This window comes from Dromaius novaehollandiae, chromosome 9, assembly GCF_036370855.1.
Source record: "Dromaius novaehollandiae isolate bDroNov1 chromosome 9, bDroNov1.hap1, whole genome shotgun sequence".
In the NCBI taxonomy this organism is placed as follows: domain Eukaryota; kingdom Metazoa; phylum Chordata; class Aves; order Casuariiformes; family Dromaiidae; genus Dromaius; species Dromaius novaehollandiae.
In genome coordinates, this window is record NC_088106.1 from 17,211,524 (window position 1) to 17,228,373 (window position 16,850).

At 38.9% G+C, this 16,850-nt stretch overlaps 1 long non-coding RNA gene across 1 annotated transcript in view; it reads right to left on the reverse strand.

The window, feature by feature from the left end:
• Positions 1-9,806: 9,806 nt before the first annotated feature.
• Positions 9,807-16,850, reverse strand: part of LOC112981710 (uncharacterized) — a 49,838-nt gene continuing 42,794 nt past the window's right edge. Inside the window, exon 2 of the long non-coding RNA XR_003258785.2 lies at positions 9,807-10,691. This is a non-coding gene — a long non-coding RNA (uncharacterized LOC112981710). The remainder of the gene's footprint in view (positions 10,692-16,850) is intronic.

The window sequence follows — 16,850 nt, forward strand, 5'->3', positions numbered from 1 at the left end:
TGAAAGGGTGATACTGCTTTCTGATTTGAAGAGCTAACTTGAGGAAGGCCTATGATCACATCGGCTGGCCACATGTACCAAGTGAGTGTTGCACATGTTAATACATTAAACATATGTGGCTCTTATTTCCTATGTTAAAGGGATACAGTTTGCAAGCATCAGGGTGCATCGTTATTTCAAACGTGGGGTAAAAGTGGATTAAGGGCACTTAAAGATTCCCGTGGTACCCATGACTATGAATACCTGCAACGTCCAACTTTGATTTTAAGTTTCACCTTAACTTTAAAATTTCTGCATTGCAACATTGGTGAGGGACATGGGTTCATTTAAAGGCTCTTAGAAACAGCCAGGGCAACAGGAACAGTAACAGCACCCCTTTAGGAAAACACAGGAAATCTCTTGAGGCAGATGCACTGCAGCACTGGGGCCACCATGAAAGTCTCATAGTTAAAGAAACCTCACAACAGCTTCTAGGCAAAAGCCAAGGGGATCATCACGTCTTCTAACACTTCGTCTTATATTAGAAATAATTCTTGCTCAAGGAAGAAAAAAGAGCCAATAAAATGTTCAAACTTCATTCCTTTATTGGCTTTTTGTTGCCTTATGTTATTAATAAGAATTTACAACCTTATTTACAGCTTAAGCTTTTAACATGGGCTATGCTTGTGTATAATTTGAACTTTAAAAATCCTTGGGACATCATGAATTTAACAAAATCCTTTATGTATTAATGGAACATGGTGTAGGGTCAGATTTTTCAAAAAAAGCCCTCTAAACTAGACCTCCATAGTTTTGCATGAGAGGAAGTAGGATCTCCTGGGCACCTTACAATTGGATTTGGATATGAAAATATGGGATTTGCATGTTGCAAACATTGACCATGAAAAGGTGCAGGTGTGGACCCAAGGGCCAGCTTTCAGCCACTTTGAAACAGATTTCCAGAGCTGCAAAGTCTGAGAATGCACTTCTAAAGGCCAAATCACAGGGGAAGGGGGTGTTGTAGGGATGCTTTGGGGTTTTTATGTCACAAAACAGTGATATAATCACTTTGTCACCTATTTGACAGAGATGTGAAGACTATGGTTCTCTGGAGTAATGAATGTGGTGGGAAACATTCAGAAACCTTTTCTTAATTGCACAGTACTGAATATTGGTAAGGTTCCCCTACCAAAAACTAAGCAGCCAAAATCTGAGACTCCTAAATTAGAGAATACACATAAAAATGTTGGCCAGAGGCTTCTGATTTGTATATTCCCATCTCCTCCTCCCTCCCTCTCTTTCCTTTCCAATACTAGTGCGGTATTGAGTTGGAAATGTGTAAATGTTACATGTAAGATGCAGCCTTACTGTTGCATCTTTATTCAACATCAACTTCCAGATGGGAACTATTTTTCATGGTTCATAAAGCCAAATCCAGCTGCTACATTTGGACCTACATAAGGAATCCACATTTTATTGCTTTAGCAGTGCATATAAAACAATTGCTGTTGTTTCTTCAGTACTGGTGCACCTCACATGTCTTGATACATTTTAGATATTTAAATTTTAAAAACTGTATTTTATAGTTGCTTATTTAGCAGTGCACCGTAACCAGATCTTGCTTTTACAACATTTTCTGGATATCTAACGTAACTGAAAGGAAAACGATCTTGGACAAATGGTGTTCGATAGAGCAGCCATATATTCAGTTACTTACTAAGAGTGTTCAGCCAATTTCCTACGTAAACCGCAGCGATATTAAATACTTCTGGAATCTCAGCTTTATTAACAGACAGGAAGCGCAAACTCGGTATCTTTTCCCCTCCCCCTCCGCTAATCTGACTCTTTGATAGTCATGTGTTAGGAATAACCATGGAGTTTCTCCTAACGCAAAATATTCCCACAGCTAAGAGAAATTAACCCTTGAGAGCCCTCTGAAGAGAGAGTGCAGTCCATGTGTTCAGAGAGAGAAAAAAAATTCATTAGGAGGAAGTTTATATCACCAGCGGGCTCACGCAGCACTAGCAGCTATTATATCCAGGCATAATTCATTTGCATTTTAGATGGTATTGTCAAAGCAACTACGGCACATCAATTGCAGAGCAGAATTATCCAGCCTGGCAGAATTAGCCATCTTTGTGCCTTTCTCACTAGCTGCAGCCTGGGAGTGTTCTGCATCCGCTCGGGCATGTAGGCGATGGATTTTCCTTCCCATCCCCGAACAGGCAGATGTCAGTCTTTTTGCTCGAAAGCAAACAAATCCTCACCAAACGCGACGAGGTGGGACAGAGAGAGTTAACGCACGGGTATGACAGGGAAGCAAGTTTGCTGTGAATTGGGAAGCACAAACTATAGTAATCCCCACCCCGCTGAGTGGCTTCCCCAGAGGTCTGATACAGTGCCAAAGCCTCTTACGCATACTGAGACAAAGCTTATTTCAAGCAGAATTCAGCTCCTGAAGCCACCATACTGCTTCCTGACAGCCTCCAATTGCACTGCCTCTGTATTTGTGTTTCCTGCTGTTTATATTTACTTGTTCCCAGAGCCACAACAGCTACAAAAACAAATAGTTGCTATTTGCAGGGCTCTGTATCAACACAGGTAAAGTGCTTGCTTCCCTTTTAGTTTTACAAAGATTGTGCAAATAGGCTTTTAATACCTCAGAGAGATTAATTTGGTAATTATAAACCAGTTTAGGAACACATGCTAGACAATTGGTCATATAATCAGCATCCTTGTTTCAGAGCATTAGTGCGGCTGAGGCAAAAGGTTTTTAAACTATAAGGATACACAAACACTCCATCGATTATATCACTATTATTTCTTCATTCCATGGAGACAGAGGCTTGAAATATTACTTTTCTGTTTGTCAGGTCCCTGTGGATACTCTCCGGATCTATGCTTCTGTGTCTCTTTGGCCTCTATACAGCTATTGTTATGGTGTCTGATTTGGGTAATGGAGATCTTGTCTGATATACTCATTTAAAGAACCAGCTTTAGGAAGCCTAAGAGCCATCATTTCCCTTAATTAAATGCAGATAAATGATTAATACCGTAAATACGAAATTAATCAGGAAAAAAATTATGATACATATTGTTCGATCAATATTTAAGACATTAAAAAGGATAAGTCTGGTCCTGGGTAAAATGATCAAAAGTGATTTGTGCACGTCAGAAAATTCCTATGGCAAGATGACAGGGCTGTTGGGATTCTCAGTGGAGCTGGGCAGTGCATTTCAGGCAGGCAAAGTTGCTTTTTCAAAAACAGAAACTCCTCTAGGAATGTGCCAATTTCAGCAGCTTTTCACTTTTTAAACCGAACAGAGAAGAAAGAAGTTTCAAAGCGTTTTATTTTCACCTTAGCCATCTTTGGCTGGTGTTCTGTCTGAACAGAACATTTTCATTTCAAAACAGTTCCATTTGAAATTTGGTTTGTTTCAAGTCATCTTAAAAAAATGCAGAAATTTCATTTGTCAGGAAGTTTTAAAAACTACAAATGATTTTGATCCAGGCCAGAAGATGGGCCTCCAAGTCTTTCCTTTCAGAAGCACCACTGCCAAATGTTCCCTTCTGCTGAGAAAGAAGCAAAGAAAAGTATCAGACAGAGGGCAATTAAATACTTCTCCCTTGAAGACCATGCCCTAGGGGCAGTGCAACCCAGAAAATCCCTCAAGGTCTTAGGCAGGCTGCCCACATCACCTTTGCACCTCCCAAAATATCAGGCCACCTTTTCTTTTTTTGATGGCAATACCTACGCCCAAGCATCATTTACAGAGAGCGGCCAACCTGCGCACCCTGGTTTTGTGATTCCCACTTTCCACTCGCAGCCGCATCCGAAGAGCTGTACAGCACTGTCGGCCAGATGCGCCTGGCCTCTCTGCCATATGGCGTTTGAGGAGATGCACTTTGGTGTTGCAGCTCCCATTGCCAATAAGCAGTTTCCCAGTCTTTTACTCCTTGCATGACAATTCCTCTCACCCTAGCTGGGAATGACCTCTGTCCAGCCAGGATTTTTTTGATGAGGATATTCATGAACTGACTTAAAAGCTGAGGCAGAAAATCTAGTGATACTGTAATATCACTGACCTTTATATGCTTCTAGAAAGCAGTACTTTTAGGGCTCAACCATAGGGCATTAGCAGAGACAGTAATTTTTTTTTTTCCTTTTCATAACAACTAGCCTCACAAGTCTTCCTCCCTCCTCTTCCCCCAGTCCCTGGAGATCAGATTTATGGAAATAATGTCTCCTGAGATCATTTCCCAAGAACTCTGTGCCTTAGTCCACAAGAAATGCACTGCTAGATCCACCCACATAGGCAGAAAGTTACTGACCTGATGAACAAAGGCAGAGCAAGACATCCTGGAACACAATTTTTGGAGGGGATATTAAAGACACAGGAATGTTTGTGCGACAGTGCATTCACCCACAGAATGTGAGTCCACATGCAGACAGCTAACTTCCATCCCCAAGGAATCCTACTGACCTCTGCCTCTTCTCAGTCCTGCATTTGTTTTTTCCTAAGGATTAGTCACCACCCAACACAGGGTGAGAAGATACACCACAGATCAGCCTTCCTCCACAGAGACACATGTTATGTTGTGGTGCAAAAGCTATGATGTAAAGCCTGTCCAAGACCTGTTCAACCATCTTGCAGCCTCAGCTTCGGCAGAGGCACAGAAGGGGCACAACCATGAGGCAAGACCACCACAATGCACTGAGCCTCTGTCTGAGCTAGCTAATCACATACAGCAGGTGTTGTAGCAAAACAAGCACATGATCAGATCAACGAGCAGTTTCAGAAAGTGACACAGCCCAGACGTTGCAAAAGTCCTGCAGATCGCAGAGGCGCACCCAACCAAGTTATGGGCTGCCATATGGGTTGCCAGAACTGGGTATGTGAGACTGCAGTGAGGTGACTGTGCTCAGATGTTCTCAAACTAGGGCCAAACTAGCATCGTAACAGAGACTGACCAGTGTCTGGAGCAGTATCGCATTTTTCTTCACCTTTGCAAGCTTACTAGAAAATGTAATTGTTTATCCTCCAATTTGCAGATAAGGAACAAAAGGGTTCATCCACCAGTTGCACTGCAGAAACCATCCCAAAGACTCCCTGCTATTCCCATCCCACTGAGGCACAGCCAGCACCTACGGAAAGACTCTCAGAAGGAGGTGGTCGCAGAATAAATGGGACTCTGAATGCAGTTGCCATGGGCATATCTACAGTGAATCTGGGCACATCACAGGTAGAAGCAGCCGCAGTGGTGACCAGCAGCTTCAGAGACACTGGCATGCCCTCTAACTGGCAGAAAATGAAAATAACAGTGAAATCTGAGAAATCTTTCATTCTCCATCTGTAATGTAATAGCTCTCTGCAGATCTTGGGAGAGGCATGTGCTCTGGCTGGTAGACTGAATCGCAAATGGATTTGAAGGAAAGCAGAGGGCTCAGAATGGGGAAGTAGCTGAGCAAACAAGGTAAACTACAGGCCATGAAGTCATCTGAGCTCCTAACTAGAGCACATGATGACCATAAATGCATGGCACATTAGAGTGTATCAGGAGCTAGACTGCAGAAGGGGCAGCTTCAGCTGTATTGCTAGACACCTAAAATCCACCTAAACCCCACACTTAAATGGTGTGAATACAGGTACATAAGTGTTTTAGATGAAGAGCAAGACTACTTTCAGAAAACTAGAACTAGAGCTCCAAGCTCTCACCAATGTCTAAGCAGCCGACAGTGTGTAAGCAGAAAGCCACGCGGAGGACGCTGCTCTCTGCAGTATCCACCCATCCTCTGTGACTCCTTGGACAGCAGGGAGTGGATCCAGAAAGAACAAGCAATGGCAACATGGTGCCATAGAAGCAGTGGTAGAAAGCACTGCAGTGGCCCCTTAAATAGAGGTGATCAAAATTTGATTTTTCCATTGGATCCTCAGGCTTGTTATAATTTCAGGGATGAGACCAATTTAATTTTTATAGAGATGTGTAATCCACCATTTCTGCACAGTAATTGAAATAGGCTGACATGCAGCTATGTGCCCTAAGAGTCTTCCAAAGCACGTATCTTGGCACTTTCCGCTAGAGGGTAAATGACATGACTAGAAACCATACCAGATCCTCTATGTTTGTGCTTTTACATTTTAATTTTGATTGTTACCTTTGCCAGCAAACATCCAAGTGGCATTTGTTTAACTAGTTCTTAAAATCCTTCAGCAATGGAGATGCATGCATTTTGCTGATCTGTTCTTTAACTATGGCTAATCTAAGTTTCCCTTGGAGTACTTTAAGTCTATATTTTCTTACCAATTCAGAGAAAAAGTGTGAAATAGTTCATTGTGTTCCTCCCTGCAGCAACTTTTTACATATTTGAAGACTGTTATGTTCCCTTATGTATGCTCTGAACAGCCCCTTTTCTTCCAATTTTCTTGTAGGCCCTTCTTACCGCTTGGCTCAGGACTCTCTCCTTTGGTCCACATTGTTTCCTAAAAGCCATGCCCAAAGCTTTCCCACGCTGGGCAAGTGAGAAGGACATATACACCTGCCTTCCAGCTTATGCTCTTAAAAAAGTCTCAGTAACAGTTGCCTCTTTCAGAACATCCTGAAGGCTCGTGTTCAGGTTGAACCCATCATGACTTCTCATCCTTTTCTTTAGAATCAAATCTTTTGCTCTCCATCATGCACTTCTGCAGCTGACTGTTCCTCTGTATATATAGTAGCTACCTTTTACTTTCTCTCCCTACTCAATAACATTTTTTCAATCATTTCTGCTATCTGATTTCCAGTTCCACCCCACAATGTACCTGCAGCCTTTCCATGTTCATCCTGTCTGTGGATTTAACAAGCACAATCTGCTGTAGATCTGTTCTAGACAGACACTAATCAGTGATACTAGACTCCAGTACAGGATCCTGCTAGGTACAGATTTCCATTTAAACTGTCACTGGTAGCTCTCCAAGTATGGCTTTCTGACCAGGAAAACACTCCTTTTATGGCAGGTTTCATCAAGATCATGCTTTCTTAAACTAACTTATGGGCATGTCAACAGAGAGTTATCGACAGAGGGAAAGGTGAGATGTTCCCCCCACCCAGTCTGCTTTCATCTCTTCCAGCACCTTCAGGCCTTTTTTGAGCCCTGCCACAGCAGCAGCTTGCCGGGAGTTCCCCCACTGACATGTCAGGGGAGGAGATGGAAAAGAGCATCAGGGCTGGAAAGGGAAGATGGCACAGAAGAGGCTGAAGTGGAACAGGGCTGATTTATTCATTATTTACTTTTGCTCTAAGACACTTTACAAATCTTGATGGTCTGCTTGTGAGCAGTGAAACAGTCTTACCTCAAGCCAAGATTTCTGATTTTGTTACTGAATCAGTACAGCTGCTAAGAATATAAAAGAAGTGACTCTAAGTGACATGAAAGAACAGTCTGTGCAGATCCTAGAGAGCCTATTGCAGACATGAAAACAAATTCAATGAGATGGGGAAGAGATAGCACCCAATTTAAAAGATGTGTGGACAGAAAACTAGAGAACTTACTGACACTCAAAACTTGCATGGTTTCACTCCAATTTTTCTCTTACTATTAATCTTGCAAGCAGATACTGATTTCTTTTCCACCAAAAACACAATCTTCTCTATAAGCTAGCGCAGAAAGGTCAGTATTTGAAATCTGGAAGAATATGGAAGAAATGATGAATCTTGAAAAGTATACTGGTTCAAGGCAATTACTCTAGCCATACACAGAGCTATCTGTCAAAGAAATAAGGGAATGAACGTGACACTTAGGGGAGCAGGCAATATGCTAGATGTGAAATGCAAACAAAAAAAATCTAACTCAAACTTTACTTCTCAATGTGTGAACTTGTCACAGGAATTGTGACATGAATCTTCAGGTGGTTTCCAATACTGCATTCCTCCCATTTCTAGGTGAAACCCACGGCAGAATAAAATGCAAGCCAAAGATATTAATAAGTATCAAGTATTTTTACAGAGACTGTACATTTGATTTGAACTTCACAACTTTACTACTAAAAGCATGGATCTATTCATAACCTTTGCTTGACGTTAAGCTCTGCCTTTTTTAAAAAGAAGTCATCAGTCCGTCTATGTGATTAAGAATTAGAGGAGCTAATTTCATTAGGAAAATTGTAAATTACACTTCTCAGAAAGCAAACACTTGACAAACTGTTGAGCCTATGTTTAAAGACTAGAGTCACAGAGATATACACTAAAATCTATATATTTGGAAATAAATTAGAGTTCAGTAACTAATGTGACATGTAGAATATTTTGTTTTACTTGATGAGAGCAATTACCGTTACAAATTTTGATTATTCACATTTAAAATACTGGCAATCTGACAAGCCTTTAAAACAACTATTTTGGTTGCTAGTTTAGTTATCTTTTCAGCTGGTATAGTCATTGGTTTCACAAATTGAAAAAGAAGAGTTTACAGGGGAAAAAGCACAGCAGCATATTAGTAGAATTTCTTGGGTGGATCCCCAGACAACAACTTTTAGTTCATTGATCAAGCTTCCAACTTTACCAAATGCAGATATAGGAACCCAATTTCATCCACTTATTTCTGAGCAGACAGCCACAAACTTCAGATCCAGATGTTTAATTGCTGTAGGATCGGGCTACACAGACTCCCATTCAGGCTGAAAGCCATGTCCAGGAGAATTGCTTTAAGTCAATTGCTTAAGCCTAAGGAAACCCTTTTGCTTCACTTGTTCTGATCCACTCTTTCCCTTGCACCTTTCAGCAATCCATGGTGATCTCATTTACCTTCATCACCCAGAGGCACCACCAAACCTTGTATCAAGTTGCTCCATATTTCCAGAATGACTCCCTTTTCCCCCAAAATCAGTCTAACAGTAAATGCAACAGATTATTGGTTATACCTTGTCAATTTGATACGTGCTAGTACATGAAAAATGGTCTGTATGAGTTCATGGAAAATGAGAGCAAATGAAATACTAGCTATATAATGGCTCCGTGAGTAGAAATAAAGGTCTTATTTTACCATAATGCTCCTTTAACCCTGCTTTCATCCACAATTTTAATTTCATTTGAGTTCTTCAATATATTTTGCATTCCTACATGTCTCCCACACTGTCAAGAAAGACTTCTTCGCAAAGAGAAGTGCATGCCTGAAATGTTCTTTTCCCCCCCACTGGGGATCAGCCAAAGTACATTCATTACCTTAAATTAAAAGGAAACACTCAAAAATAATGTATTCAGGGATGTGTCTGCAGCAATCCAGGGTGGCAGATCAATTTGAACCCAAATGAGCAATATTTCTATACATGCAAGATGCTATGGTCCAGTGGAGCAAGCAGACTGCTGAAAGCATGAGGCACATTATCTGTCAGCTTCTCACACAACTTACGCTTGTGTCAATAGGAGCTACTTGTATAGAAAGAAAGGTGCACATAACTTGGACCAGGACTTATCACTGTCTCTCTCTCCTTTACCTTCCCCCTTCAGAAGGCCTGACAGTGTGCATGCCAGAAATGGCAAGAAGGGGAAGAAAAGAAGAGATATTCCAAAGATCTGTTAAATGGGGGGAACACTAAATACCTATTAGCCATAGGTATTGTGTGATTTACTGAAATAAACATTGCTTTCTTTCTGAAAAAAATGCAGAGCTGGATGAACGTGAAATATCAGCAGAATGTACCTGAAGTACATTCTGTACTTCTAGTACCTGAAGTGAAAGGTGTGATCAGGTCAAAAACAGAATGAGTGACACCAAAGCAATTTTTTTATTATTATTTCTGCAGTTTGTATTTTTGGACTTAGCACTTCATTTTTCCTGTTCGAGCATTGCAGCTAAGAGGGACTCTGCAGTGAGCCATAAAGCGAGGATCAAAACACCTGGCTGGATGGGAGGGCATGCATCATTGTGACAGATACCCAGAATGAAAACAGGTTTTCCTGTGCAAAGAAAAGTCTTATTGTCCTACAGTCTGTTGCATTAATAGCATAAACAAATGTCCACAATAGCCCTCTATTTTCTGCTTTGAAAGAAATAACGAAAGACCTTTATGAAGCTTCTAGGGAAACAGACAAGAAGGGCAGAATAGCTTCGCTCTCGCTTCTCTGACTGATGTCACAGTTCCTGTGGCCAAAACATGTTTGTTGCTAAGCAACTATGTATATATTACACTCTTCTGCTTCCATTTGGGATTTAACATATGCATTTTCACTTTCATCTCTGATGCATAGTTACATTTGTTTGCTGTGGGTGCCAGGATGAATGGAAGCTGTCCGGTATGGGATATGCATAAGAAGTGAAAGGCGCACAGAATGATTTACCAATGTGCATCATTGTTTTGCAGCATGGTTCAATGGGAAACCTACTGAGTGCCATTCACCAGTGGTTGGGCCAATTTTTTCATTCAGGAGTGATGCTGGTTGCTTTATAGCGGCTATTGGTTCAAGAAGTGCAGCAGCTCTTAGTTCTTAGATGTCATGAAGTAACATAGTGTGCAGGTAGTCTGACTAGTAATTATTGCAGATGGATTCTTTCTACGATGATAAAAGAGGTCCGTTCTTTCATCTGGAGTTTTGCGTTTTATGCATAAATCCACTTTTCCCTACACCTCTCCCACTTACTTGGCAGGCAATGAAAAAAATCACCTTTTCCTTTTGAATTGTGTGCAGAAGACCCAAATCAGTGGCGTGCATCGCTCGCATTTTTCTGTGAATCAAATCTAAAAAGAAATGAAAAGAGAGGATAAGGAGAAAAAGAAGGCAGGATGTGAGAGTTCATTTGTATAATAAACACTCTGTAACAGAGGAAAAAAATCAGTTTTAAAAAACACGTCTATTACCCTGTAATGAAATTATAAGAGAATGCTATTAGTCATGTCTGTACGTTTATTCACATTGTGAGTTCAACAATTAAATCAGAAGATCTGACATGGAGTTTACTATACAAAAATCCACGCTACACAAAAAAGAAAAAGAACAGGATATTGCTAGCTTCCTTTTGGGTTTAGTATTGTCTCTATTAATAAGCATTAAAGAATAAAACACTGGAGGAATTTTTGCAGTCTAGATGATTTGGGTTTTGTTATGCTTTTCAGTTTAGCTTAATTTCCCACTGGAAGCTTCTCTCTAAGTGCAGGCCTAGGATTACCATCACATAAAGGAAAAAAAGAAATCTTGCTACTGGAATCTGAGACAGGAGAGGGTGTGCAGAAAGGAGGCAAGGCAGTCTTTACACCAGCCACAGTTGTTACATAACTTTGGGGAAAATTGAAGGCTTTTTCTTTCCCCTGAAGCTCAAGAAAAATAAGCCTATAAAAAAGGATATTGTATGAAAGCAACTGGCTTGCCCATTTTCTCATGCATTGATTCATCGCTATCTCAGTTGAAAAAAAACCCTTATCTCTGGGTGTGCATTGGTACAATGAGTTAGGATAGTGTGTGGAAGAGAAAGCCACAAGAGAGAGTTACAAGACAGATGATGATAATTCAGGCAATGTTATTTTATGTGATGGCCCCCTTTGCTCTGTGAATTTTCTGCACCTTGGGATTGCATTAGGGCCACTGAAGGATCTGTGCAGACCCACCAGCTGTAGCACCAGTGGCAATGCCATTTCACTGGGACTTCCCTTTACACTGCTCAAATGCAGAAAAGCTGTAGTTTAAGCAAGAATCAGGCCGCCCAACAAAAAACAAAATTTGCTTTATAACTGTGATAATCAATTAGAAAAAACCACCAACTGCCCTACACCTTTAAATAGGCCCGTCAGGAACTATCTGCTGTTTGAAAACTGTTTTTATGTTAGAGAAGATGGATTTAGCACTTCCCTGCTAGTCTTAGTGCCACGTAACCAGCTATTGTCACCAGCATTTGTGAAACACCAAGGTTTGCCCTAAGCTATCACTTGCACAAGTTAAATTGTTATCTAGAACCACAGAAATGTAAATGCTTGCCCCTGCCATTGTGCACACATGCTCTCCAAATTTTGAAATTCACTGCACAGCTGAAGGACTGACAGCAGCTTCTACATTTAACTTTTGATCTCTGGATATTTTGCCATCCTTCAAAAAGCACTGCTTCTCTAATTCACATTCCTGTTGCATTTGAGTCTGCCCAGTTCTAAAAGAGAGTGTGGCTTATAGGACGGCTTATGATAATATGTACATCTATATTTCTGCCACTATCTGTAATAGGATGATCAAGAGTCCATTTATTAAAGTGAAATATATTATTGATCTTGCAAAATATTTTATATTCTTTAATCTTCTTTAAGATATAATAAACAAGAAGTAGCTTAAGTCCATTTTACATAATTCAATGATTATTTTTTAGCCAGCTGAGCTGTGTCTTAGAAAGCAAATTAAGTTGGTATCCACAGTGACATAACCAGCTTGCAGGACTAGTGCCTTTGGTCAGCAACTGAGGCAGCTATACCATAATGATCCTGAAAATACATCAAAAACTACCATCCACAGTTAGCGAACATATTCCCTCTCTTCTTTGAATTAGCACATCACCTGCTAATAAAATGTAAAAGTAATATTTAAAGCACTGGCATAGAGTACTATTTTTTCCATTTCAGAAGTCATCCTGAAATGCTCAGCTGAAGGGATGATTTTTCATTGTTTTCCCCCAGAGTCTACATTTGGAGAATATTATGAAAAGCTGAAGCTGAGACAGATGCACACATTCCAGGGATTCATACAGAGTCCTGCCACTGCAGGTCCAACTGAGGCGATGAACCTTTGTGGACCTTCCAGGAAGCTTGTGAATTTTGTTGCCAAGTTCAAACAGCTCTAAAATACATAAGGAAATGAGATCCCATGGTATTTATACAAATTCCCATGTCAGACATAAATGAATACCTTTGTCTACTGTTCAACAACAACAAAAAAAACTTGCATGAATCTTTCCCAAATGTAAAAGTGGTTATATCATTACTGTGCTAAATCTAGCAAAAGGTACATAAAGTATATGCACAGAGGTTTGTTTTGGGGGGCTTTCTGTTGTTGTTATACTGCCTGTCTTGGTCTGTTTTATCTGCTATTACCTTCATTTATTTTTATTGTAAATATTTTTAAATATAGTCACATGCAATTAATAACAACATATTGCTATAACACTAGTTGTAACTCACCAGACATGCAAAATAAATTTTTTTTATTGTTTCTTATGCTTAACTTCAAAAAAAAAAGCCAACAATCCATCCTGCCTTTAGGAAAATATTCATGAAGCAAAACTGGCAATAGAAAAATAATTATTTGAAAAACATTATATGAGGTGAGTTGTTGCTTCCCTACTGGATGCCAGTTTAAATTGAGCTAATTTGTTTTACCAGTAGCTTAAGAAAACCCCAGCACAGCAGCATGACAATTATATCCAGGTGCAAGGACTTAATTCAACAAATTCTAGGTGGATCCTTCCAGTCGGCTCTGTGGGCCCCATCCTCAGCTGTGGCTAAGAACAGATGCCCTTGAAAAAAAACTCTGTAATCATGATCCATTCAATCCTTGAATAGTGAAGCTGAAATGTGTCCAGAAAAAAAAAAGGAATATAAATGATATTTCTATGTCCAGAATATCAATTGAAGCATGATTGAGAAACAAGAACACTTGACATAAGAAGTAAATCTGAGTAAACACGTAGATACTTTTTGCACAGTTGTTACGCAGTACATGTAAAAACAATAGCTCATCGACAAAATATAAGCATATGTTTCACTGGTTCTCTAGGACTTAGTAATGGCACCTGAAAAATCAAAATCATAAACCTAGCATTCTTAATTTTGTGAACATATTAATAAAAAGATCAAATTGCAGGGTCTGGTTTTTAATTGGTCTATATCTTGATATAATAAAAGTTAAACCATTACCTTCAAAGCAAGAATTCAAGATAAACAAGCTCCATATATAGATTGTAATATGTAAACTTTAGATGCATCCTTTAAAGCCAATAATTACACAACTACAGTAATTTTCAAGCTACATTTCTTTGACAATCTGCAGTAAGACAAACATACTAGCCATCTGGTTCTGACTCAGGCAAAACTTATATTAATTTCAAACAGAAAAATATTTTTATAACACTTTTCTTATATATCATTTATTACAAATGTGTTAAGCCTAGGAAATAACTTATGTCTAAATGCAGTGGAAAGTGTCACGGGTTTATTTGATAATTGCTGAAATACTCCCAGATGTGTACACATTTTACTGATTTGTGCACAATGTACAGCTATAGTCAATTATTAGATTAGCAAGACCAACAACTAAAGTTGAAAAATGTGTCTATCTACACATACTATATACACAAGTATACATGTTTCAATATATGCTTTTACATATATATGCATGCCTAAAGGAACAAAGATTAGTCTTCATGGCATTTTTCAGGAACTTAGGCTTACATTGTAACCTTTGTGTTATTGTCCACATAACTCATGTATTCAAATTTTTGAATAATATTGCAAATGATATTTTCCCTCCTACAATTTTCCATTCAAGAGTTTACTTAATACCTCCCAAAAATGCAACATTTTGTGTTATTATGAATTTCAACTTTAACTAACACTAATTAGAGGTGTACCAGATGACTCTGATTAAACTAGTGGGTAGTGCTTATTCAGATTTAATGTGAGCAATCTGGACATTTTGAAAAACAGCCAAGCTGGGCTCAAATAAAAACCTGCCAAAAATCCAAACTCTGAATTCAGCCAGGCATGTAAGACTGGTTCCCATGAACATTAAAAATAAAATTAAAATCAGTTGGAAGTCTTGGTTTCCTTCAAACAAGCAAACATCCTCCCCATACCCTCAAGAAATATTTCTGCCTTATAGATGCTGCCCTTTTAAAGCCACCTCTCAGCACCCCAAACAAAACAAGGAAGATGAACCAAAGAGAGGTTATTGTTTTTGTTGAGAATATCAGCTCCTATGTCTCTGAATACTGGTTTCTTGGTGAGGGTGGAATAAAATAGGAAGAGGGCAGCTGCTGGTTGAAACATTTTCCAAGACTGTCATCCAGAAATCAAGAGACATGTTTTTCACTAGCTTTTAATTTAAAACACACTTTGCAGAGACATATCTTATTCATCTGAACCTTTGAACATCTGATGTAAGGTGAGATTTAGGAATCAAATATAGTGGGCTCAGTTTTCTGCTGGTGTAAGATAACATAACCACTTCAGATAATGGACTTGTGGCTGCTTATACCCACATTTGGATTTTATGGATTCCCCCCCCCCACCCCCATTTTGTTCACTCACAGAGAATGTTTTCCATTTACACTGGTGTTAACCTGGAAGGTAAAATCAGAATCTAACCCACTGTGAGATACCGTATCTTAAGACTGCAACTAGAACTAAATCCATTAATTTGGATGAATTTAAGCAACCTTCAGGTCAAAATTCAAATGGTCTCTGATTTTACCTCCAAGATTCATGTTTTTAAAGAGGAAAATACTAAAGGTTTAGGGAAAGGATTGCTCTCACACTGCCCATTGCTTTGTGGTACAAAGAGCCGCAGAACTCTTCCTGGGCAGCTTATTTTCAAAAGCCACATTTCTTCAAATCAAGATGTCCAGAGAAGTGTAAGGACAGTATGGATTTTAACTGAAACGACCCAGTTTTCTAAAAAGGAAATATGCATGGTAAGGCCAAAGACTCTAATATTTAAAATGTTTAAGATGTCTAAGTCCTTTTGGGGAACAGACAGATCATTGGGAGGAGGGGAACGGCTAGAGAGAAAAGTCCTCATTCCTTTACCATTGAGTTTCAACAAGACTTTCCCTAAACTACACTGGTTGGAAAAAAAAAAAGACTCACAATAGATTTAGGGGTTAAAAAAATTACTGGATTTTTTCTATTTTTAAACCAAATTGCATCTCTCAAAAAAAGTTTTTTTTAATGTATTTTATGCTTAGTTTGAACAGCAAAAGCATATTAGTCTACTGGAAACACACCTCCAATAGACCTTTCGGTTCTGTATACAAACATCAGTCCTTACATTGCTAAAATTGAACAGAAATGTGTGGTTTGTTTCATCTACAGTATTTTGTTTTACACAGTGAAATAGACCAAAATAATTTTGGATTTAAGCTTCTCAAAAACTCATGCTTACAATAGACTGAATTTAAGTTCTGATTTTGGTTTGAAAATTCATCTTTAAAATAAAAGCATTTAACAACAAGCTATAACATTTTAAAAGTAGATTTCTTCAAAAAATAGACTGTGTAGGATTTTTACTCCTCAGTGTAGCAGCCTGTTGAAGAAATGTTTTGGAAATAAAAAACGAAAAATGACTAGCATTAGCATATGGCTAGAAAAGAACATACTGTAGATTTTTCCGATCAGTTGCTAAAATAATTTTAGCATTGTTTAACAGCACAGTTTAACAGGTTTTTTTTTCCTATATTTCACAATAGATAATTACATCTATAACCATTATAGGTCATTGGTCATTAATTTATTTCAGACTATGTACCTCTGTGGGCAGTAATTACAGCACATCCTTCAAAAAGGATATCATTAACAAAATGAGAAGAACAGCAAAAATATGTTAATTACTATAAATGTTCTACTGGTTTCTCTGGAAAAAAACAAGCCTAGTGATTAAGATCCCACCTACTTTTTCCTAGACAATGTCACATAGCATAAAAACACATAAGAAAAATAAACAATGTTACAGGGGCAGGACTGAGAACTTATCCTGGTAGCTGCAAATTTCAGTTTAAAAACTTACAATAATCTTCATGAATCAAAATGAGAAAAGCCAGTACACATCATTGAGCCAATTTTCCAATACTTTCAGGCAAAACCCCTTTTAAATCAAAGTGTTGTAAAAGCAAGAATCTTCAAATACTTGTGTGCTCAGGTTTAATTTTG